Source organism: Pleurodeles waltl, chromosome 1_2, assembly GCF_031143425.1.
Source record: "Pleurodeles waltl isolate 20211129_DDA chromosome 1_2, aPleWal1.hap1.20221129, whole genome shotgun sequence".
Lineage (NCBI taxonomy): Eukaryota > Metazoa > Chordata > Amphibia > Caudata > Salamandridae > Pleurodeles > Pleurodeles waltl.
The window spans coordinates 640,221,934-640,245,553 of record NC_090437.1 but is presented as its reverse complement, the minus strand read 5'-3'; positions in this window follow the sequence as shown (position 1 = coordinate 640,245,553).

Genomic DNA, 23,620 nt, shown 5'->3' with positions numbered 1-23,620 from the left:
GTTATTAAAATGATATATAAACCAAACTATGTGGTGATTTTGATAGCTCAGTGGTATTCCAGGAGCGATGATTTTGAAATCAAGCTACAGTGTAGTAAAAGGGAACAGAGAAACGGTGGGAGAGAGATTTAAGTGGCCATCCAGGAGCCATGCCTTGCTGTGTGGCATCTGAAAATCTGCTTCTGGTTCCACATCAGAAACCACCCGTTGTCTCCAGACACCCAGGGCCAGAATTACAAACCTTTTGCGCTGTGTTTGCATCACAAAAGTGACACAAACCAGCGCAACATGTACTTTTATCTACATAAAATACAAATCTGTGTCTGCATGTTAAACGTTGTGCTTTACAGCAGGCACATTTACACTCTTTCTTTGTGATTACTTGATACTTCAGCTAGACAAAATTCAAAACCCAAACCTCTCCAGCAAGTATAATAATCACCACAGTTAACTTGCCATTTTTATTATCCCCTGATATTTGAAGGTCACACTAAACACTCTGCAACCATGTATATTATTTTAACGTGAAGTGTTCCTGAACTTGGGGCCCAGTGCTGCGGTTCAACCCTAAATCATAATAATATTAATTATCTGAACAGTTGCACACTCCCTGAGCAGGAGTCACAGGCCCCCATGGCTCTGTGGACCACAGGTTGGGAATCACTGTTCTAGACTGTACTGTTAACGGGTCAACATGTCATACAAGACAGGCCTCGAGGACTTTTCAATCTTCCTTTAAGTTTTGAAAGTGGTAGCCATAGGAGGATTGCTGAGTGATCATGGCTCCTTCTTATTTAGTCAAAGTGGTTAGCTAATATGAAGAAGAGTATGCCAACTGCCTGATGCAGGCACCTGCACTGTGAATTTTAGGTGCAACATATATAATACATCTTTTCTCTAGTGCAGCGATTCTTAACCTTTTCACTTCTGCAGAACCCTCTGAATCATTACTAGAATCCTCAAACCCCTTTTGAGTCACTATGGGAAACAGTGGGCCCCAGCCTAAGCAATTCTGTGAGTTGGACCTCAAAACAGTACACAAAAAAATAAAAATAGGTTCACACCACACAAATGCTCAAATATTAAACTATTTTGGGCACTTCACAATCAAATATAGAAAACGTTTTTGAAATTTTTAATTTTGCTTCTTTCTTTGTATATACTAAATTAATGTTAACATTATTTAATTTTTTAAAACAGTAGCAGACCCCTGAGAAGGCCTTGCAAACCACCAGGGGTCCTCGGAACACAGGTTAAGAACTGCTGCTCTTGTACACTTGGATGCATTTTGAGCTTTCATACTTAGGCGGTCATTATGAACATGGCGGGAAACACCGCCGACCGCCTTGGCGGCGGTGAACAGAATCCCACCATTGGTGGTGAATGGAAACCTGCCATATAATGAATGAAAATCCCAACCCCACCAAAAATCACCAGACCACCACTCCCCGCCATTACCATGGTGACGGGAATCCCAGACCTCCCCACCCACCACCTCCAAGCACACCCACATCCCGCCCTCCAAATAATGATGCACAAATCACCTTGCGGATAGCGGAGGCCGGATGACCATTGGCGGCTGCGACCGCCACAGGCGGCAAGTGGACTCAACAGCAAGAAGTGCACACATTGGATAGGCATATGACCCACACACCTGACACACATCCAGAACCCCATAAAACACCCCAGACACACCCCACAATCCTTGGCAATGAAACCAGGACAAGAAGATGGAGAGCACCAGAGGCAGACAGCGAACACCAGCATACAGGAGACTCACACCGACCAACAGAAGAGCACCCTCACCTCGTTCCAGGCCCCGACACCATTCACCACATTCACCATGTCCCCCACCCAAACATCCACGCTTCACCGAAAGGGAGTTAAGGACCATGGTGGACGAGATCTTGAAGGTGGAGCCACAAATATTCGGGGCTGAGGTGCAGCACACACCCATCGAAAGGAAGATGGAGCTGTGGCAGACCATTGTGAACAGGGTCAATGCAGTGGGACACCATCCACGCACCAGGGATGACATCCACAAGAGATGGAACGACCTGCAGGGGAAGGTCAGGGGCATGGCATCAAGGCACCACATCGCAGTGCAGAAGACTGGGGGAGGACCGCCACCAACACCACCCGACTACACTGACTGGGAGGAAAAGGTACTGGCCATCCTGCACCCAGAGGGACTCACTGGACTCACTGGAGGAATGGACTTGGGTAACTCATCAACACATATCCCATATCCACCACACCTGGAATGCATGCACCGCCCCAACCCACCCACACCCACCAGGACCAACACCCCACCCAGGCATCAGTCACTACATCCATTCCCCTGCATGACCACAAACCCACTGACAGGCCCACATCCCTCCCACTGTGCACAGTCACCCACCCCTGTACGTACCCACAATGGAATAACCCCCCCACCACAATGCAACCCCACACTGGCGCAAAATGCAATGTCAACCTCACAAAGGCACCCTGGAAGGCCAATGAAAGTAACACCAGCACAAATTAACCCAGTCCTGTTCACCTCAAATGTTCATGCAGATGTAACAGACATGTCTATGTCCCCCAACAGGCACCACCACGCATGCAACCCTAACGGACGGGACAAGGAGTGCCGATGCCCCCAGGGAGACAGAGGCACCTGACAGGACCCTGTTGAAGGATCCCTGGACACTGATGAACAGGCAAGCCCCTCACACAGTCCTGGACTCTCACCATGCAGCAGCCCCACCCAGGAAACCACTGACACCCCAACCACCCAGTCAAGACCAGCAGCCCAGAGCAGGCATCACCACACCAGTGTACCCAGGCCACAGATTGGTGGAACACAGGTACAGAGGCCACAGTCTCCCACTCCCAACAAGCAGGAAGGCGAGGGCCCCAGTACAAGTGGTAGTGCCAGACCAGTGCAGGGGACACAGACACAGGGGGGCTAGGGCAAGTGCAAGGGTGGCAGTAGGCTGGGGGAGGCCACAGGATGGATGCAGCAGCCCAGGACGTGATATTAGATGTATTGGGGGCCTACCAACATACCCATGACAGGTTGGCACAGATTGTGTCCACCATGGAGCACAGTCAGAGGATGCACCAGGAACACCACCAACAGGCCATGGAACAGTGGAAAGAGCAAAATGCCACAATGGCCACCATAGCAGGAGCACTGCTACAGCTGGTCAAAAACCAGTCTGACACACACACCGGACAAGAGGTCCCCACAACAGCACCGGACAACCAGCATTAGATGACCCCAGCAGCAGAAACACCCCAGGAACTACCCTCACAGAAAACACAAGGGCCTACCATGTCATCCCCTGAAGGTCAACAGCAGGCGCCCAAACGGACCATCAGGCCAAGATATGGCACTGGAACCCCAGCTAAGAACAAGGCCCCCTCCAATAAGTAACTCTGCAACAATATGCACAGCAACCATCTCACCCAATCACCAACCACACATTGCTAAGAGGCAATATGAATTACTGTTAAACAATATGGACCCATCAATACTACCAACAAGGCTGCCACCATGTTGGTCTTGAGGACACCCCCCTTTACGACTTGCCATCACTGTAAATAGCACTATTCACTCACTTCAACCAATAAAACACATTTCACACCTGTAACACTGTCCCCTGTGTTAAATTGTGAACAAAGTGAAGTATGGATGCAACTGGCGGAGAACAACTTTATTGTCAAATCTGTGCATGAAAGGAGTCCTGTGTGCCTAAATGGTGGCAAGGAGGAAATGCATATAGTCTGTACCATGCAGACGTGGGCCATGTTTCGCCTATCATTACCAACCCCCCTATATGACTGAGCACACTGACAGTATTAGTCACAAACCCCAATGTCAGGCCCATGTACCACACAGTTACTGGAAGTAGAGTTATATCAGTTGGTTCCTGGAATTGACATCTTTCCCTTCCTCATCATCACCATCACTCTTCCCACCTCTCTGAGGTAGCTGATCAGGACCTACAGCACCCTCCACCTCCAAGAGGGGTATAGAATGTCTCACTGCCATGTTGTGCAGCATGCAGCAGGCCACCACTATTCTACACACCTTTTCAGGCCCATAGGCTAGGGAACCCCCAGAGATATGTAGACAACGAAATCTAGCCTTCAGGAGACCTATAGTTTGCTCTATTACCCTCCTAGTACGTACATGGACCTCAATGTAATTCCTCTCTACATCCGTCCTGGGATTCCTCACTGGTGTCAGGAGCCAACGCAAGTTTGGATAGCCAGAATCACCTAGAAAATGGTGCAATACAGAGTCGTCATTGTTATGCTCCTTAGTCAGACAGGCTGGTTTTCTGCAATGTGTCAGTTAGTGACAGGCACACTTACCTATGATCCACCCTATGTCCTCTTGTAGTTGTTCCATCTTCAGTGGCACACTACTGTTCCTCAACACAAAGGAATCATGGACTGAACCTGGAAACATGGCATTCACATGTACGATGTACTGGTCTGCAGTACATATCAATTGGATAGTCATGGAGTGAAAGTTCTTTCTGTTTCTATACACCTGTTCACCCACTCTTGGGGGGGATGATCGGTATGTGGGTGCCATCGATGGCACCTATGACATGGGGTATGTTGGCCAAGGCATAGAATTCAGACTTGATGGCAGGTCGGACAGTACTTTGGGGAAACCTCACATAGGTCTGCAGATGTCGCACAAATGCATTCAGAAATCGTGTCAGTACCATGCTGAACATTGACTGCGAAAAACCAGCACCCATGCCCACTGTCACTTGAATTGAGCCGTGGCCAGGAAATGGAGTGCGGAGAGCACCAGCACTTCAGTTGCAATGGAATCCTGGTTACGATTTCCCAGAGTTCTGAATTGTTGCACGTGTGAGTCTGTAAGTGATTATGATCTGATGCTCCACCATAGTCCTCATATCCACAAGTGGTCTGAACACTGATGGTGCCCTTCCTCGCCACAAAGGTCAGTACCTACGAGGGGTTACAAAAAGGTGTGATGAAGACACATACATAGGCACACTTGTCATCATTCACGCACTGCATTGTTCATTGTAGTTTCTTTACAATAACTGCTACCTGACAGATACACATGTACATCACAAGAAGGGAACAGAGTATTTCATGTGTGCTACAATACTGAATGGACAGAGGCCTAGGTGCTTCATGTGGCTAGTAAGGCCTGCATTGTGAGTAGTAATTAATTCTAGATGGGTAGGTCATGGCAAAATGTTTGCCCACTGTAATTCTGCCCTTTCGTTGTGAAAGTGACCTCATACCGCTAGCGGTTGACGTCACAACGTAAGGCAGTGTTTACCGCTGTTCGCACCCTCATTGGTTAACACGGATGCCAATGGGGAATCCTGGTGTATCATGATCACCGCTGGCGGTGACAGTGCGCACCGCCACAGAACATACGCGAGTTCGTCATCGTTTGGTCACTTGACTCCCTGATCTTGTGCGGACAGGTACTTCACTGTGTGTACTGCTGTGGCCTGCCTCTGGCTATAGATGTGCCTCGTGTTGCAGGGGAAAGGGCCCTGGCCCTCACCCAGGAGGAACTGGAGAAGCTAGTTGACGGGGTCCTGCCCGTGTATGCAAAACGGACGGCCGGCCAGAGGTACAAGTGAGTCTGGGTTTTTGGGGCACTGTGTGTGTGTAATGGATGGTGTTGATTGTACATATGTGTGCACCTCTGAGCCTGCATGCGCCATGGTGCATGGCATGCTGCATGCGATTGTTCTGTATGTCTGAGAGTACTGTCCAACCCATAGTGGACGATTATCCATCTGTTCCTATCGTGCAAGTGCCTGACCTCTGTGTTCCATTTCTGCGTCGCCCATTTAGGTCAGCGCCCACCAGAAGAGGGCACATTGCCATGCCATCGCCAAGGAGGTGCAGACATTAGGGGGTCTACAACCGGTGGAGCACCCACTGTAGAAAGAGGTGGGAGGACCTGCGGTGCTGGGCGCATAAGATCACTGAAGCCCAGCTGGGGAAGTCCTCCCAACGTGGAAGGGGTGCCTGTCGGGCACTGACCCCCCTCATGCGACGGATCCTGGTGGTGGCATACCCAGACCTGGATGGGCGTTTGAAGGCTGCACAGCAGTCACAAGGGGGTGAGTACTCATTTCACATACTTCAGTCTGGAAGGATGTCTGGGTGTGCATTAGGGTTCATGCTGCTTAGAGGGTGGGACTTTGACTGGTGTCTACTTTATGGTCCCCAAAGGGTGTAGGACTGCCTTTGTCAGGTTTCACATACATCGGCTCCATAGGTATTTCGGGGGATGGGTGTAGAGCAGTATTCTGGTCAGTAGTCAGGGGCATGGCCATGGGCATAGTGAACGGTGCTGCCTGTTGGGTGTGTCTTCTGGGTGGGTGTATGTCTGGCCATTATGTACCTGCATTCAGCTATTTACAAGCATCTCTCCTGTTTTGTCTCCCCATCCCTGTTCTCTTGTGTTAGTTTGGTACAGCATCAACATCAGGTGAGGGAGCTGAGGCAGAGACAACCGACGCCCAGGGGACCAGTGGGTGGTAGGGCGAGGGGAGTTCCATGGGGGAGGCTACTACCACAGGAGGTAGTGACTCCGAGACCTCATCCGATGGGGGATCCCGGCGATGGCGTACCCTAGTGCCCACACCACTACCGTGACATCTTCCGCCACCCCATTCCATCACCGCCCTCCCTTCTGCTCCCCACTAAGTTGCCCGTGCTCGCACAGCCAGAAAGGTGGGTGTCTCCTTTGCCCTAGGCACCTCCACCCCTGCCCCAATCAGCCCCAGTCAGCCCTGCTGCCCTCACAGAGGAGGCTATTGACCTCCTGAGAACCACCTCTGTAGGGCAGACAAGCATTGTCAATGCCATCCAGGGGCTAGCATCAGAGGTGAAGCGGACGAATGTCGTATGGAATTCACAGTGCCGTGTCTGCCCTACAGCAACCTTTTCAGGCTCTGGCCTCTTCTCAGACAGCATCCAGTTTCCCCGGCCATTCCGTCCCCCCTCCAACCTCCTCTACCCCTTCCAGCACCCCACTCTCTTCACCCGTCCAAGGCACATATTCAGACACCCAGGCAAGCACTTCAACACACAAGAGACACACTTCTAAACACAAGCACCACACCTTCCACCACAAACATTCACACAGCCAACAGACACATGCACACACAACAACATCCACTTCCCCCAGTGTGCCCATCTATTCCGCCTCCCTGTCTGTCCCCTCTACATCCACACCCTCATGCACTGCACCTTCACTCACTGTTGCTGTCCTCTTCCTGCACACACCACAATAGCAGACATCCATACATGCACCCCATACACCACACCTGCACTCACCACCACTACTGTAGTTGACACATGCAGCACACTCACCAGACTTGCAGAGACCCACACAACATACATCCACGCTAGCTCTCTGTCTTCTCCCACTGTGTCCACCCCCTCCTCCCAAAACCCACAAACGCACCAAGGCACCCACCCATCAGACATCCACAACACCACAGCATACTGACCAGTCACCTGCACCCACTACACGCACCCCTACACCACATACATCCACTCCCACACCCTCATCCACACCCACCCCAATTACTCCGAAGAAACTTTTCCTCTCCCGTGCTGACCTCTTCCAGCCCACTGGCTCACCCTATCTTGCCCCAAACGTGCTCACCTCCTTGCCCTTTCCATTCCTTCCACATCACAGCCCACCCCTGTCCGCCCTTCACATTCCTGTGCCCCTTCCCCAGATAAGAAAAAGGCCAGGACTGAGCCTAGGCCATCTAGATCTACCCGATCCAAACAGCCCCCACCCCCTTCAAAGGACAAGCCCACCCCCATAATAAATCCCCACCCCCACCAACCTCTGCCCCCCTTCTGTGAGGTGCCTGGATGCCCATATATTGCCGCATTAGGTGGAGTACCATGCACTTGTGGGAGTCAGGTTGGGCCCGTTGTGGCCCAAGGCATTTGTTGCCATACGGACTGGCCATTGGCCCTGTTTAGACTGTTTGGCTCTGGGTGTCACGACTCACGTGCTGCTGGCGCCTGGAATTTGCAGATCTGGTGGCGTGGATCTTCAATGTTCGACTTTGGCCCAAAAAGGGGCGACTCTTTCTGGTAGCCACGGTGCTGTAGGCAATGGAGACGCCAAGAACAGACCGTGCCCTTCAGAAAATAGCGCCAGAGGGAAAAAAACCCTTAGAAAAAAGGGGAAAAACCTCCAAACAGGAAGATTCCTGGAAGAAATAAGAACAAACAAACGGGAATCCAAAAGGAGCAAAAGTCAGGAAACACAGGCCCATATTTATACTTTTTGACGCTAAACTGCGCTAACGCAGTTTAGCGTCAAAAAATTTAGCGCCGTCTAACGCCATTCTGAAGCGCCATTCGGGCGCCGTATTTATGGAATGGCGTTAGCCGGCGCAAGCAGACCGGCGCTGCCTGGTGTGCGTGGAAAAAAACCACGTAGACCAGGCAGCGCCGGCGTTGGGAAAAAATTACGTTAGGGCGTCTTAAAATGGGGCAAGTCAGGTTGAGGCAAAAAAATCGCCTCAACCCGATTTGCGCCATTTTTTTACGACGCCCAGACGCCATTTCATGACTCCTGTCTTAGTAAAGACAGGAGTCATGCCCCCTTGCCCAATGGCCATGCCCAGGGGACTTGTGTCCCCTGGGCATGGTCATTGGGCATAGTGGCATGTAGGGGGGCACAAATAAGGCCCCCCTATGCCACCCCAAAAAAATAAAAAAATATAAAAAATTATACTTACCTGAACTTACCTGAATGTCCCTGGGGTGGGTCCCTCCATCCTTGGGTGTCCTCCTGGGGTGGGCAGGGGTGGCAGGGGGGGTCCCTGGGGGCAGGGGAGGGCACCTGTGGGCTCATTTTGAGCCCACAGGCCCCTTAACGCCTACCCTGACCCAGGCGTTAAATAGTGGCGCAAATGCGGGGTTTTTTGACCCGCCAATTTGCGTCGCCGTCATTTTTTTAGACGGGAACGCCTTCCTTGCATCTCATTAACGCAAGGAAGGCGTTCACGCAAAAAAATGACGCTATTTGCCCATACTTTGGCGCTAGACGCGTCTAACGCCAAAGTATAAATATGACATTCGTTTTGCGCCGAATTTGCGTAGAAAAAAACGACACTAATTCGGCGCAAACGGGGTATAAATACGGGCCACAGAATGCTGAAATCCAGAGCCAAAAGGTGAGGAAATCAGGAGCGAAGACACTAACTGAGCAGAAAGTGTTGCAGCGCAAAGAAAGAAGAAAACACAGCCCTTATATACTAAAAAACAGGAAGTGACCCACAGGAAGTAAAAGGACACATCTTAGACAGGGAAACAACACATAGAACAGAATAGAACAGGAACCATAGAGAATAGGAAACAAGGAATGCTGGGAAAGAACAGGAATCTGGGAAGGGGGAAAAGACATAAAGAAAGGCACAACAAAAGACTGCAGAAAAGAAGAAAAGAAGAAAAAAGGGAAAGAAACAAAAAAACAGGTAAGAGGTGTCATAGACCCCTAGAATAGTGGAAAGCAGAAGGTAGAACGAGGCCCCATGCAAGTCTGGGGCCTCGAAATGCGCAGGAGAGGCTGGGGGCGCGCCGCGTCCTAGCAACGCGGTGCGCAGCCCGAGCCGAACGCCCGGCTTGAGTCGAGCTCTCGGCTCGCGCCGCACCGCGCGGCGCGACAGTAGGTCCCCCTCCCGAAGGTCCAGGTTTGAGAGGAAATAAACAGTGAAAGCGTTGAATCAGGAGAGGTGCGTGAACGGAAGATGCATCTTCCCAAGAGCATTCACTGAGAGGATAACCCTTCCAATGAATCAGATACTGAAGGCGTTTGTGAAAAAGACGAGAGTCACAAATTTCCTGTACTTCATATTCAGGAACATCATCCACGAGTACAGGAGGTGGACAAGGAAACTGACGTGAGTAAGGGTCAGGCACATAAGGTTTAAGCTGAGAAACATGAAAGACCGAATGAATCTTCCATGTATGAGGTAAGTGAAGACGGACAGTGACAGGATTGACCAACTGAAGAGTACGGAAAGGCCCATAGTAACGAGGTGTGAACTTATTTTGAGAAAGACGTGAGGGTAAGAATTTGGAGGAGAGCCAGACTTTATCTTGCGGATGATAGTCTGGATTGGTTGCACGTCTCTTGTCTGCAGCCTTCTTCATATATCTCTTGGTATGTAACAAATTAGATCGAATTAGTCTATGGATTTGGAGAAGGCGTTTGGAGAAATATGTAATAGCGGGTAAAGGAGAGTTGGATTGTGGAGAAGTAGGAAAAGAGGTAGGATGAAAACCATAAGAACAGAAAAAGGGAGTGACCTTGGAGGCACTATGGACTGAGTTATTGTAGGAAAATTCAGCTATAGAGAGGTAAGTGTTCGAGTTACTTTGGGTAGAATTGCAAAAGCATCGAAGATATTGCTCTAGTCCTTGGTTCAGACGCTCGGTCTGGCCGTTGGTCTGAGGATGGAACCCTGAAGACAGGGCTCTATTAATATTTAGTGTTTTACAAAAATGCCTCCAAAATCGGGAAATGTACTGAGGTTCTCTATCAGATATTATGGTATGTGGAAGTCCATGGAGACGGAAGATATGATCAATGAATATTTGACTTAGTTCTTGAGAAGTAGGTAGCCTTTTCAGGGCAGTGAAATGAGCCATCTTCGTGAAAGAATCCACAGTGACCATGATGACCCGGTTTCCTGCTGATGGTGGGAGTGAACACATAAAATCCGTAGAGATGGTATGCCATGGGGCCGGTGGAACAGGCAAAGGCTGTAGTAATCCTGCCAGTCTGGTATGGGGTATCTTGATTTGGGCACATATGGGACAGGCTTGAACGTATCTTTCCACATCCAGCTTCCAGGTAGGCCACCAGAAAAATCGTGAAAGAAGTTCTTGTGTGGCCTTGATGCCTCTATGACCAGCTACAGGTGAATCATGGCACATTTGTAATGCCTTTTCTTGCACCTTGTTAGTAGGGAGGAATATCAGGTTTTGATAATAAAAATATCCTTGTTTCTTATGTAATAATGGTCTTAGTTCTTCTATGTCGTGGTCCGATAGGTTGGCGTATTCCAGTCGTACTTCTTCCAGGAAAGACTGAGCCACTCCAACGATCTTACTGGGTTCCAGAAGATACTGAGATGAGGAAGGAGTACACTCTGGATATCGGCGAGACAGAGCATCAGCCAGAATGTTTTGAGATCCAGGAATATATGTGATGAAAAAATCGTACTGACTGAAGAAAAAGGCCCAGCGGGCCTGACGACTATTCTGGCATACCAAATTTCGTAAACATTGTAGGTTACGGTGGTCTGTCCTCACCTCAAATGGTTCCTTGGAACCCATCAGAAACTGTCTCCACTCAAGGCAGGCTGTTTTCAGAGCCAATAATTCCCTTTCCAGTACAGAATAGTGTTGTTCAGCTGTGGAAAGGATATGAGACAAGTAGAAAACAGGATGTTCAAGACCATCATCCTCTTGTCGTTGGAGTAAGACAGCTCCGATGGCTCTCTCAGAAGCATCAGTTACGACTATAAATTCTTTGGTGGTATCTGGATGTCTCAAGATGGGGGCTTGGGTGAAGGCTCTCTTTAATTCTTTCAAGGCTGCTTCAGCCGCTTCAGTCCAGACAAACCCTTTCTTTAAATTTTCCTTTTTTAAGGTGTGAGTTATGTGGCTAGTCAGTCTGGCAAAGTCTAGAATGAATTGTCGATAGAAGTTTGCTAACCCTAGGAAACATTGTGTTTCTTTTATGGAAGAAGGAGAAGGCCACTCTAGGATAGCTTGTACCTTTTCTTGATCCATAGTTATGCCGGTGGGACTTAAATGATAGCCCAGATATTTGACTTCCGTCATGTCGAACTCACATTTTTCTGGTTTGCAAAATAGTTGATGAGCACGAAGTCTTTGAAGAACTTGTTTCACATGGGAAGAATGGAGTTCAGGATTTCTAGAATAAATAAGAATATCATCTAGGTAGATCACGACTGTCTGATTCAGAAGGTCTGAAAACACTGAGTCCATAAATCTCTGGAAGATTGCGGGGGCGTTAGTGAGACCAAACGGCATAACCCTATATTCAAAATGGCCAAATGGAGTCCTGAAAGCTGTCTTCCATTCGTCGCCTTCTTTTATGCGTAAAAGGTGGTAAGCTCCTCGTAAATCTAATTTAGTAAAACGTTGAGCCCCTCTGATAGCTTCTAGTATGTCCCTGATGAGAGGCAAAGGATAACGATCTTTAATTGTTATTTTATTCAGACCTCGAAAATCCAGGCAAGGACAAAGATCCTTTGTCTTCTTGGGCACAAAAAAGAGAGGAGCCCCAGCCGGAGACGACGATGGAACAATAAGACCACTCTGTATATTTTCGTCCAGATACTCTTTTAGAACTTCCCTTTCGGGTTCCGTGAGAGAGTACATCCTCCCAAAAGGAACAATTGTGCCGGGTTCCAATGGAATAGCACAATCATATTCTCGATGTGGAGGTAGCACAGGTTTCGACGGTTTTTGGAAAACATCCTGAAACTCCAAATAGTGGTCTGGGACCCCTTGGACCGTATTAATGGACATACCAGTGGCACCTTCAGTATCTAAGGATCTTTTCGGAGACCAATACTTGTCGGAAGTAAAACAGTTCTCATGACAAAATTGCGAAGACAAAGAAACTGTCCGGGTTACCCAATTTATATACGGGTTATGTCTGATGAACCACGGAATTCCAAGAATGATGGTATGGTTGGGGGACGTGATAAGATCGAAGGAAATGTGTTCTTGATGGTTTCCCACCTGTAGACTTAACATCAGGGTAGTAGTGTCTACAGGACCCGAGGATATCAAGGATCCATCCACGGTGTGTACCTGTTCGGGTACTTCTTTTGCTTGTGTAGGAACTTGGTGAGCAGCAGCCCACGTCTTGTCCATGTATATACCACTAGCACCACAGTCTAGTAATGCCATAGTCTTTTCTTGACGACCGTCAGGAAGTTGTAACAGGACAGGAAAAATGAACAAGGCGGTTGTATTGTCATTAAAGGAGCTGATGGAAGGTATAGCTGTAGATCCCGTCCCCTCCCTTCTTACAGAGGACGGGAGGTGGCGTTTCCCGAAGGCCTGGGCGGACGTACAGGACAGGTACGAAGCATGTGACCAGCAGAACCACAGTACAGGCACAACCCTCTCTTGCGTCTGTCTTCTCGTTCACTAGCAGAGAGCGGACCTCGGGTAGTATCCACCTGCATGGGTTCCCCTTCGATGTCTCTAGCAGGAGTGCGAGGTTCCTCGGAACGCTGCAGGCAAGCTCGTGAGCTACTTGGCTGGGAAAACCCTCTACTCCTTTTCTTTTCCGATCTCCGTTCCTGAAGACGATATTCGATGGACAGTGCTTGATCCATCAGGCCACGAAGATCTTCCGCTCTGGTAGAATGTACTAGTTCATCCTTTATTTCTTCTTTGAGTCCTCTACGAAATAAAGTTACCAGAGTACGTTCCACCCAAGTGGTCTCTGCCGCCAGCTGACGAAAACGGGTTATATATTGCAGGACGTCTTGAGAGCCTTGTTGGATGTCACATAGGGCTTCTTCAGCAGAGGCTTCCAATCCAGGACGGCTAAACATCTGTTTGAAGCGACTCACAAAGGTGGAATAGTCCGACAATACAGGGTCGTTGGAGGACACCATCGGGGTTGCCCAGGCCAAGGCTGGACCGGTTAAGGCACTGATAAGATAACCCACCTTGGTCCTGTCGTGGGACAATTGGGTAGGTCGGAAGGCGAAGTACACTGTTAATGCATCCAGGAACTCGCGAAGCCTGGTTGGTTCACCAGAGAAACAAGGGGTAGAAGCGGAGATAGTTGGAACATCACTGGTGCGGAGAGCCAAAGCCTGTCATAACGCAGCATTTTCATTGCGTAGTTGTTGCAATTCCTGAGCTTGTTGTTGAATCGTGGTCAAAAGAGATTGTTCCGGATCTACAGCAGCCGCCACTGTGTCATCCATGGTGTTTGAGGACGTCGGAATGGTTAGGCGCTGCAATCTGTCACGACTCACATGCTGCTGGCGCCTGGAATTTGCAGATCTGGTGGCGTGGATCTTCAATGTTCGACTTTGGCCCAAAAAGGGGCGACTCTTTCTGGTAGCCACGGTGCTGTAGGCAATGGAGACGCCAAGAACAGACCGTGCCCTTCAGAAAATAGCGCCAGAGGGAAAAAAACCCTTAGAAAAAAGGGGAAAAACCTCCAAACAGGAAGATTCCTGGAAGAAATAAGAACAAACAAACGGGAATCCAAAAGGAGCAAAAGTCAGGAAACACAGAATGCTGAAATCCAGAGCCAAAAGGTGAGGAAATCAGGAGCGAAGACACTAACTGAGCAGAAAGTGTTGCAGCGCAAAGAAAGAAGAAAACACAGCCCTTATATACTAAAAAACAGGAAGTGACCCACAGGAAGTAAAAGGACACCATCTTAGACAGGGAAACAACACATAGAACAGAATAGAACAGGAACCATAGAGAATAGGAAACAAGGAATGCTGGGAAAGAACAGGAATCTGGGAAGGGGGAAAAGACATAAAGAAAGGCACAACAAAAGACTGCAGAAAAGAAGAAAAGAAGAAAAAAGGGAAAGAAACGAAAAAACAGGTAAGAGGGGTCATAGACCCCTAGTATAGTGGAAAGCAGAAGGTAGAACGAGGCCCCATGCAAGTCTGGGGCCTCGAAATGCACAGGAGAGGCTGGGGGCGCGCCGTGTCCTAGCAACGCGGTGCGCGGCCCGAGCCGAACGCCCGGCTTGAGTCGAGCTCTCGGCTCGCGCCGCTTCACATTAAAGTTTCCGTGTCATCTGTGTTTCGGCACCACGCCGTTGAACCCTGGTCTTTTGTTTCATTTTTAATGTGTGTGGGGCATTTGTATGTACTATGGTCAAGTTGGAATAGCCTTGTGTCGGGTAAGTACCTCTTGCTGTGGGGTGTACGGGTTGTGCTGCTGTGAAGGGTTGGGGGCGTTGCGGGGTGGGTGGAGTGGGTGGCTATGTGACTATGCCCTTTCTTCCCTTGTTCAGTAGGTTGCGGTACTTACCGTCGTCGTCTTCGTTGGCGGTCTCGGTCGTGGAAGTATATGGCAAGGAGCTGGGCTGGCATGATCTGTAGCACTCTATCCATGTCTGCCGCGGCACGTTCTGCGGGAATCCGGTGAGTGTTTCCTTATATTTGGATCATTTCTGCCTGGCTTTGTGTGGCAGTGGTTCCCGCCCCAGAACTGGCGGCGGAATGGTGGTTCATAATTTGATGGGTGGGTTGGGCCTTTCTGTCGTCCTGTGGGCTGACTCTGCCATCGTCGGCGGCACTCCTCTTCTGGCGGTGAGTGGTTTGCAGGATGACTGACTTTCGTTTGGTTCATTATTTGGCAGTCCGTCCCGCTCCTCTGTTGGCGGTTTCTACCACCACTGCTGGTGGCACGGGACGGACCGCCATGTTCATAATGAGGGCCTTAATTTGGAGTTTGAGTAAAGAACAAGCACAGATTGGATTGGGCAAATATGAAAGATGTGTTCTTCCTTCAAGATGTTTTGGTGTGAATGGATTAGGAAAACTATCTGACAAAATGAGACATGCTCTTCAAAGCAACACAAATATTATAAACTAGAGAGAAGTGATCAGGTCAGTCTAGTGGATAAATGTGCTGACAGTGAATTGAATGTGAGTTCATGAAAATAAAGAAACCACATTATTCCCTTCAGGTCTATAAAGCAAGCAAATACACTCAACACACAGGGGGTTATTCTAACTTTGGAGGAGGTGTTAATCCGTCCCAAAAGTGACGGAAAAGTGACGGATTTACCACCAGCCGTATTACGAGTCCATTATATCCTATGGAACTCGTAATACGGCTGGTGGTATATCCGTCACTTTACCGTCACTTTTGGGACGGATTAACACTCCTCCAAAGTTAGAATAACCCCCACAGTTCTTTGATATGAACATCCTCCCCCGGCTGCCACTGCTGTTCAGGATTACTATTATGCATGCACAATGATGAATACTTTAGTTGTGATCAAATACAAGACATGAGTAATGACAGATTATTATTTAGCAACTTCTTGGTATTTGTGTAGGCATTACATGCTGTACACAGCAGTTCTAAAGTGTCATTATTCAAAACACTTGCAAACAAAATCAATAATGGAAGGCAGTTAAAAGCTGTGTAAATGCTATCAAATGCTTTGAAATGTAACATCAAGCATTTTCTTAGAATCACTAGAGTTAAAATAAAGTGCTCAGCAGTCAGAATAAGTACATGCAGTCCTTATAACTATGTCTTGAATCTTGGATGACAATTACTGATGGAGAATAAATGGGGAGAGTGGAAAAAAAGCAAAGGATCAGAGATACAGCAAAAGATTTACAGGGTACAGAGCTCTATCCATGCCTCCTCCCCACAGAAATGATAACATGAAAGTAAGTAAGTGCAGGCCCTGGCCTGCCCCAGGGGTATTTGCTGACATTGCAGCAAAGACCATTGTAACACATTTTGTATTAGTTGGGAGAGGTGAGAGCCCATATAAATAATAAACACAATCCTTGTCAGGGTGAACCACAAAAGTCACTAAATAAACCCTTCTTAACAGTTTGGTAGCTTAGCAGAAACAAAGTCAGGTCTAACTTAGAGGAAATGTGTAAAGTATTTATGCAGCAATCAAACAGTAATAAAGTGAAAACACAACCCAAGAAAAATCTGAAGCTAATTTAAAAAAATTTAGTAAATCTTAATAAATGTAATGACACAAAGATGCCAAAAAGTCAGTAGGTAGAACCAGAGTTATAAATTTGTAAAACTTCAGGAAAAAGTAGCTCCAAGCGGCGTAAGGTTAACTGGTCACGCTGGACTGGGTAAAAGTAACAATTTCAGCAATACAGTTCAGGCCAGATACAGGGACCAGGTTCAACCCAGTGGAAAAGTTGCCTTCTCACATGGTGCAGTGCCACACGAACAGCCTCAGTCGGAACTTCAAGTTGGAGGGAGCTGTGAGGAGAGCATTGTCAGTGAGGTCAGGTCACCAGTGGAGCTTCATTTTGTTGGGAAAAGTGGGTGATCACTGTTGATTCATAGAGCAGATTGTCATTGGATCTGCTTATTTGAGGAAGACGCAGTTGTTTAATCGCGGTCATGAGGAGCTCCAAATTTCTGGATTTTCATCGAGAGTCCAGTTCTTGCAGATTGCAGGGTAGAAGAGTATACGGTCTAAGCCCTGGAGAAGTACCTTATGGGAGTCAGATCTCACTCCAGCAAAGGCCAAAAGCAGGGCTCAGGCAGGTCAAGGTAGTGATGGTCAGCTAGACAGTTGCAGAGGAGGCACCTGGAAGCTTGTTGTGTTCCTGTGGCTCAGCCTCCTGATCCTTGAAGTCACTTCTGGGAATCCTGGGATCAAGGCAGGCCCAGGGGTGAACTACATTTTCCAGTGATGGGTAGGGAGTCTTAGAAGTCAGGAAGGTGGAGAGCCAGCCATTGTGCTACCAATTTAAGCTCAGGAAGGGCTGAGTACAACCCCCTAAGGTCCTCACGCTCAGGAGACAAAACATCCTGCCCCACATCCAAAACCCTTTTGTCCCCTGTCTGGAGGAAGTGAACATCACACCACAGGTGAGCCATTCACAGTCATATGGCCCTGGACACTGGCAGAAAAGCATATTTCGGTCAGGCAGAAAAATGCCAACTTTCTGAAAGTGGCATTTCAGGATAGTAATTTAAAATCTGCTTTCACCATTAAAAGGGATTTTAAATTAGAATTCAAATGAGTGGCAGAGGTATTTACCTGTTAGCTCCCAAACTGAAGTTATCACTAAAGTGTAATAAGGAAACACAATGTTAGTCTATGTGAGAGGTAGTTACAGTGAAAATTACTTTTAGACTTTTTCACTGCTAGAAACCTAGGTACATACGTCCTATTTTTTAATACCATGCACCCTGCCCAATGAACAAGTAGGGCCTACCTTTGGATTGACTTATTAACTATTAAAAATGAAAATGTAAGCTTGGAAAATTGTTTATTTTAACACTAGCTGCACAATCATTGAGACTTGAGCTAATAAAGTCAATGAGTCACAGACCAGTATAAACACCTTTCGCAATTTAATCCACCTTTTCATTGATTTCTCATTCTTCAAAATGTTTCTTCACCTCTAGTACCAAGAGAGAGTGACTCACAGTATGCAGGTTTAATCAAAAATGCCATTCCAGACGTTTTTCATAGGAGATGCCAATCCAGGCTTTTTCTTGCAGCACAGGGCAATTCTGGGCAAAAGCCCTTCATCAAGGGTAACTGCAGTGAAGAAAAAGGTCACATAAGAATCATTGTTAACAACGTTTTACCAGACATGCCACTACATTAATCTGAATGGCACTTATAACATACATCTTATTGAGTACTCACTCATGAGCCATCATTGAATTTAATAATCTCGATGTAAAAAATATTCATTAAAGTAAGCACCTTGCCTGGAAAACTTTTTAGATGGTAATACTATGTACATTGCTTAACCATAATTTGCTCAATTCAGCGTAGACAAAACGCAAAGCTGAACTGTTACTGCTTCACTCCCTCCACCACATCAAAATCATGTGCAAACATGCCCACTACTTAAACCAAGGGTCTTCAACCTTTTCTATGACAGGATATTCTTTTGAACAATAAATATCACCTTGAGCTACTCATGAATATTATCACTGTTACAATATGACTGGGCCTGGGTGAAATTTAAGTTACACCAGCGTAACTATGTGGTACGCTTGTTATAATACTAAAAATTACAGCATTACTGCACGTCATATAATTAAATTGCACTGGAGTGCTGGATAAATGCAAACAGACAAATGCAAACATTTGTTGTTTGCAGCAGCTGTATTGTTTGGGCTTTTTTGTGAAATCTGTATCCTAGCATAAAAAATGAACAGGCGGACACATTTTATGCTAAAACATAGCACCAAATGATGGATTTGCTTCTCAGTAATTAATTGTCCTTTTGAGTATGAAAGCAAATTAGGCGTATTTCGGGGGAAGCTGCCGTAACCACGACTCCGTTACGGAGTTGTGGACAACGAAAGCGGAACAACACTTTTGTTAACCACGATTTCGTTGTTTGGTGCCTTACCCACGCATGTGCTGAACCACGGCTGAGGAGGATGATGCGATCAGTCAGGTAAGTGTGGCTGTTTTAGGGGCTGGGGGGTCGGGGTAATTTTAGTTTTAGGGGAGGGGTGGGAGGTTGGGGTATTTTTAGTTTTGGGTGTCAGGGTGGTTTAGGGGCGGTTTAGGGGCTGGGAAGGGGGGTCAGAGTATTTTTAGTTTTAGGTAAGGGGGAATCGGGGCGGTTTAGGTTTAGTGGCGGGGAGGGGGGGGGTGGGGTATTTTTAGTTTTAGGGGCGGGTGGGGGTTCAATGTATTTTTAGTTTTATGGGTGGGGGTTGGGCGGTTTAGGTTGGGTATTTTTAGTTTTAGGGGCGAGGGTGGGGGTCGGGTATTTTTAGTATTTGTGGGTGGGGGGTCAGGGTGGTTTAGGTTTTTAGGGGTGGGGTGGGGGATTGGGGTGGTTTAGGTTTTAGGGGTGGGGGTTGGGGTGGGTTTAGGTTTTAGGGGAAGGTTGAGGGGTTGCGGTAATTTTAGGCGTGGGGGTTGGGGTGGTTTTAGGTTTTAGGGGCGGGGTGGAGGGTTGGGGTGGTTTTGGGTTTTAGGGGTGGGGTGGGGGGCTCGGGGTAGTTTTAGGGGCGGGGGTGTTGGGGTGGTTTTAGGTTTTAGGGGTGGAGGTTGGTGTAGTTTAGGTTTTAGGAATGGGGTTGGGGTTGGGGTTGTTTTAGGGGTGGGAGTTGGGGTGGTTTTAGGTTTTAGGGGTGGGTTGGGGTGGGTAATTTTAGGGGCAGGGTGGGGAGATGGGGTGGTTTTAGGTTTTAGGGGCAGGGTGAGAGGCTTGGGGTAGTTTTAGGGGTGGGGGTGTTGGGGTGGTTTTAGGTTTTAGGGGTGGGGGTTGGGGTCATTTAGGTTTTAGGGATGGGGCGGGGTTGGGGTTGTTTAGGGGTGGGGGTTGGGGTGGTTTTAGGTTTATGGGGTGGGTTGGGAGTCGGGTAATTTTAGGGGTGGGGTGGGGGGTTGGTGGGGTTTAGGATTTAGGGGCTGGGTGGGGGGCTCGGGTAGTTTAAGGGGCAGGGGTGTTGGGGTGGTTTTAGGTTTTAGGGGTGGGAGTTGGGGTAGTATAGGTTTTAGGGATGGGGTGGGGGTTGGGGTTGTTTTAGGGGTGGGGTGGGGGGTTGGGGTGGTTTGAGGTTTTAGGGGCAGGGTGGAGGTTGCAGTAATTTTAGGGACGAGGTGGGGGTTGGGGTAGTTTTAGGGACAAGGGTGGGGGGTTGGCGTGGTTTTAGGGGAGGGGGTGGGGGGTCACAGTAATTGTTAGGGGTGGGGGTGGTGGCAAGGGGGGATACATGCTGGAACCATGCGTGCCGATCACTAATGCCTTTACCAGGAATGTCTTTACAATGAAAAATCATTGTTAAGGGATTCATGGTAAAGACATTAGTGGTAACAACGCAGTGGTTGTTGCGACCTCCTTGTTCAGGCATGCGTTGTTTTAGCATGCGTTGTTCCGACATACATTCGTATTTCGCACACGTCTAATGATGATCACGTCCCATAAGATTCCAGTACAGACCTTCCCTTATAAGATTATTAATGAAGATGACTCCTTGCAGAACCCCACTAGAGTAAAACTACTCTTGCTCCTTTTCCATTCTTTCACGGCCGAGTGTTAATTTACAGACTGTGATTGACACAATGAGGTACATAACATAACTAATCTCTGTTCAATGCTGATGCTCCGCGAGGGAAAGCGTGTGGTCATATTGCAGACCATCTGACTGCAGCAGACTGTCAGTGTCTGTTTGAGTTAGTGTTGAGACCTAGCATTAGTTTTTCTGGCTGGGAATCCAAGGGCCTGAAAATGTGACTCACTATATCCTTCATTGTGCCCAGACCCTCCCTTTGACATATTGGGATGGGCTTCCATGAGCTACTTCAAGGGAGCTGACGAGCTACCAGTAGCTCCTGAGCTACTGGTTGGAGACCCATGACTTAAACAGTAATGTTTCAAAGCAAAACCCATAAACGCATCTGCATAGTTTAACCCCTTCGCTGCCAGGCCTTTTCCCCCTCCTGTGCCGAGCCTTTTTTTGGCTATTTGGAGCAGTTCGCGCTTAGGCCCTCATAACTTTTTGTTCACATAAGCTACCCACGCCAAATTTGCGTCCTTTTTTTCCAACATCCTAGGGATTCTAGAGGTACCCAGACTTTGTGGGTTCCCCAGAAGGAGGCCAAGAAATTAGCCAAAAAAGAGTGAAAATTTCGTTTTTTTAAAAAAAAATTGGGAAAATGGGCTGCAGAAGAAGACTTGTGTTTTTTTCCCTGAAAAGGGCATCAACAAAGGGTTTGCGGTGATAAAATCACCAGCTTCCCAGCTTTCAGGAACAGGCAGCCTTGAATCAGAAAACCCAATTTTTCAACACAATTTTGGCATTTTACTGGGACATACCCCATTTTTACGATTTTTTGTGCTTTCAGCCTCCTTCCAGTCAGTGACAGAAATGGGCATGAAACCAATGCTGGATCCCAGAAACCGCAACATTTTTGAAAAGTAGACAAAAATCTGAATTCAGCAAGGGGTCATTTGTGTAGATCCTACAAGGGTTTCCTACAGAAAATAACAACTGAAAAAGAAAAATATTGAAATTGAGGTGAAAAAAACATCAATTTTTCTCTACGTTTTACTCTGTAACTTTTTCCAGCAATGTCAGATTTTCGAAAGCAATATACGTTACGTCTGCTAGACTCTTCTGGTTGCGGGGATATATAGGGCTTATAGGTTCATCAAGAACTCTAGCTACCCAGAGCCAATAAATGACCTGCACCCTGCAGTGGGTTTTCAATCTATGCCGGGTATACAGCAATTCATTTGCTGAAATATAAAGAGTAAAAAATAGCTATCAAGAAAACCTTTGTATTTCCAAAATGGGCACAAGATAAGGTGTTGAGAAGCAGTGGTTATTTGCACATCTCTGAATTCCGGGGTGCCCATACTAGCATGTGAATTACAGGGCATTTCTCAAATAGACGTGTTTTTTACACACTGTCTTACATTTGGAAGGAAAAAATGTAGAGAAAGACAAGGGGCAATAACACTTGTTTTGCTATTCTATGTTCCCCCAAGTCTCCCGATAAAAATGATACCTCACTTGTGTGGGTAGGCCTAGCGCCCGCGACAGGATATGCCCCAAAACACAACGTGGACACATCACAGAAAACAGAGGTGTTTTTTGCAAAGTGCCTACCTGTAGATTTTGGCCTGTAGCTCAGCCGCCACCTAGGGAAACCTACCAAACCTTAGCATTTCTGAAAACTAGAGACCTAGGGGAATCCAAGATGGGGTGACTTGTGTGGCTCGGACCAGGTTCTGTTACCCAGAATCCTTTGCAAACCTCCAAATGTGGCTAAAAAAACACATGTTCCTCACATTTCTGTGGCAGAAAGTTCTGGAATCTGAGAGGAGCCACGAATTTCCTTCCCCCCAGCGTTCCCCTACGTCTCCCAATAAAAATGATACCTCACTTGTGTGGGTAGGCCTAGCGCCCGCGACAAGAAACGCCCCAAAGCGCAACGTGGACACAGCCAAATTGGTGAAGGAAAACAGAGGTGTTTTTTGCAAAGTGCCTACCTGCAGATTTTGGCCTGTAGCTCAGCCGCCACCTAGGGAAACCTACCAAACCTGTGCATTTCTGAAAACTAGAGACCTAGGGGAATCCAAGATGGGGTGACTTGTGTGGCTCGGACCAGGTTCTGTTACCCAGAATCCTTTGCAAACCTCAAAATTTGGCTAAAAAAACACATGTTCCTCACATTTCTGTGGCAGAAAGTTCTGGAATCTGAGAGGAGCCACAAATTTCCTTCCACCCAGCGTTCCCCCACGTCTCCCGATAAAAATGATACCTCACTTGTGTGGGTAGGCCTAGCGCCCGCGACAGGAAACGCCCCAAAGCGCAACGTGGACACAGCCAAATTGGTGAAGGAAAACAGAGGTGTTTTTTGCAAAGTGCCTACCTGTAGATTTTGGCCTGTAGCTCAGCCGCCACCTAGGGAAACCTACCAAACCTGTGCATTTCTGAAAACTAGAGACCTAGGGGAATCCAAGATGGGGTGACTTGTGTGGCTCGGACCAGGTTCTGTTACCCAGAATCCTTTGCAAACCTCAAAATGTGGCTAAAAAAACACCTGTTCCTCACATTTCTGTGGCAGAAAGTTCTGGAATCTGAGAGGAGCCACGAATTTCCTTCCACCCAGCGTTCCCCCATGTCTCCCGATAAAAATGATACCTCACTTGTGTGGGTAGGCCTAGCGCCCGCGACAGGAAACGCCCCAAAGCGCAACGTGGACACAGCCAAATTGGTGAAGGAAAACAGAGGTGTTTTTTGCAAAGTGCCTACCTGTAGATTATGGCCTGTAGCTCAGCCGCCACCTAGGGAAACCTACCAAACCTGTGCATTTCTGAAAACTAGA